At 43.7% G+C, this 2,500-nt stretch overlaps 1 non-coding gene across 1 annotated transcript; it reads left to right on the top strand.

The window, feature by feature from the left end:
* Positions 1 to 1,307: 1,307 nt before the first annotated feature.
* On the top strand, positions 1,308 to 1,462 carry LOC143261436 (5.8S ribosomal RNA). Its single transcript, XR_013035565.1, has one exon. It is a non-coding gene; the product is annotated as a 5.8S ribosomal RNA (ribosomal RNA).
* The last annotated feature ends 1,038 nt before the right edge of the window (positions 1,463 to 2,500 follow it).

Raw genomic sequence — 2,500 nt, 5'->3', positions numbered from 1 at the left:
AGAGAGGAGAGGAGGAGAGAAAATGAATTCGATTAGTTTGTGGATAAGAATTCATATAAAAAAAAAAGATATTGTTGAGCCCGCCAGATCATTCGTGCGTGATTTACACGGCCAGACGTGTGTACTACACGTATTAGGCCTTTGATCTGCGTTGCGTAGGCCACAACAAATCTTTCAAAGAGAGAGAGATATATGTGTTGTTGGGGTTTGTGATTATGAAGGTGCCCCAACGCACAAAAATATATAAAAATGTACAAAGTTGGGATGTGGTGTGGTGGAGAAGAGTTGGGCCCGACCAGATCATTCGTGCGTGATTTACACGGCAGACGTGTGTACTACACGTATTAGGCCTTTGATCTGCGTTGCGTAGGCCATCTTCCTTCCAAGACACACACGTGTTGGGGTTTGTGTGATTTTATGATAGTGCCTCAACACGGAAAAATAAGCGTACGAGAAGAGTGGGCCCGACCAGATCATTCGTGCGTGATTTATACACGGCCAGACGCGTATTATATTACACGTATTAGGCCTTTGATCTGCGTTGCGTAGGCCATCTTCTCGATAGAGAGAAAGCCAAAATGTATTCTTTTTTTCTTTCTTTACACACACACACACAGTTGTAGTAGGACAGGGAGGGATGCGAGCGTGCTAATCACGCTTCCTCAAGTCTTCGCTGTGGTGTAAAAAAAAAAAGAAAAAAAAGGAATCGTTGGGAAAGTCCAAAGGACGAAAATATCGGGCAGTCTGAAGATAACTTAATGCTCGTTTACATTGGTATCAAGAGAGACCGGCTTGTGTAGCTCGTTTCAATGCTGTGTCGTTGTCATTGACACCCTACTCTGTTGCGCGCTAGTGGCAGCATGAGCGTGGGACGTATATATATATGACACCCAGCTAGAGCCGGCCGTGAGTCCGTCCGGTGTAAATAACGACGAAAGGAGAGAGAAACTTTTCGAATCCAGTATCGGGTTGATAATTGTCCAGTTTGAATATCCATATCCCCGTCGTTTTTGGAGGTGATATACTCTCTGTGTTTCTTCGATAGAAGGCTTTTCAATGTTCTATTCGCTCCGACCGTCGAACTTGCAAGAAAACAGTGGTTTTGGATTTGCTCGTACATATATATATGGTTTCGACGGAAATATCTCGTTCTTTAAGGGACAATTATGTCGTTGTACGACGACTCCCGAATCTCCTTCGCGCGCTGGTTGGAGCTCTTCGGGTATCGGCTTGTTCCGAAATATAACACAAAAATGTGGTGGATAGCAAATACACATTATATATATGAGAGAATAAAAGGGAAAAATTACCCTGAACGGTGGATCACTTGGCTCGTGGGTCGATGAAGAACGCAGCTAATTGCGCGTCAACGTGTGAACTGCAGGACACATGAACATCGACATTTCGAACGCACATTGCGGTCCACGGATACAATTCCTGGACCACGCCTGGCTGAGGGTCGTTTACGTACTTATAAACTGCTTGCGTTGATGGCACTTGTTGCCTATATACGTACGAGCGAATGATGGGCGCTTCGTCGGCGTTTGTCGCGGTCCTATGAATATTGAGAAATTTTACGTACGTCTAACAGTCTTCGAGAGAGATGGAAATCGTGTTCGAACTAGCGTGAGTGTGGAAGGCGGTGTCGTGTGTCGTATATGTTTTATATACGTCCGCCCGTCTGAAACACCGCTTCGAAGCGGTGACAAAATCTTTTTCGGGACGATTCGTATCCGTAGAACTATCGAGATTTCACTGGTACATTTTCAACGCGCTCCCGACGTCGCCTGAAATGAAACGAGATGGGTTTAACCCACGAAAGCGTACTACACGAGTCTGTCCTATGTGAAGACTGTGTACAGAGATCGAACGAACGCATGAAAGAAATTGAACGAAAGAACACATAACCCGCAAAAATATAGAGTAGAATTGTGACCGTTGCTTCGAATTTGAATTTATATGTATATATATATCATAGCCCCAGGGAGTGGAACCTATGAGTGTGGAAGGATGTCTCTTACCGTTATGTTGCCAGAGGAAAAAAAGTCTCTCTCTTCGTACGACACATTTGTGTACGAATTGTATCGATGGCTATATAGATCCGATGTTGCACATATTCTGAGTAAAGAACACCCCACCCGGGTTACCGTCCTAAAACTCTTCTATTGGTGTGGCTATGATGTGTGTGTCAACGCAATCGCGAGTCTGGTTCTACGGGAAAACCGTTTGTCGGTCGCCCCATATATCTTTTTGTTCTCTTCAAATGATCGAATAGCGAAACCGCACGAGATCAATCGGTCGTCTAGTCCCCGAAAGTACTTTTCGGACGGACGTTAAAGTTATACCGATTGTAATCGTCTTGCGAGTGTTTCGAAGATCTATATTTGGAGAGGATATCGAATTTTATAAAAGATATATTGGTGAGGCGCGATAAACGGTTTTTTTTTTGCTTTAAGGGTTTTTTGTGTTTTTTTTATTTTTTTTTTTTTTTTGTGTTGCT

This window comes from Megalopta genalis, unplaced genomic scaffold, assembly GCF_051020955.1.
Source record: "Megalopta genalis isolate 19385.01 unplaced genomic scaffold, iyMegGena1_principal scaffold0052, whole genome shotgun sequence".
Taxonomy (NCBI): domain Eukaryota; kingdom Metazoa; phylum Arthropoda; class Insecta; order Hymenoptera; family Halictidae; genus Megalopta; species Megalopta genalis.
Note: the sequence above shows the minus strand (reverse complement) of the source record. Positions and strands in the feature narration are given on the sequence as shown.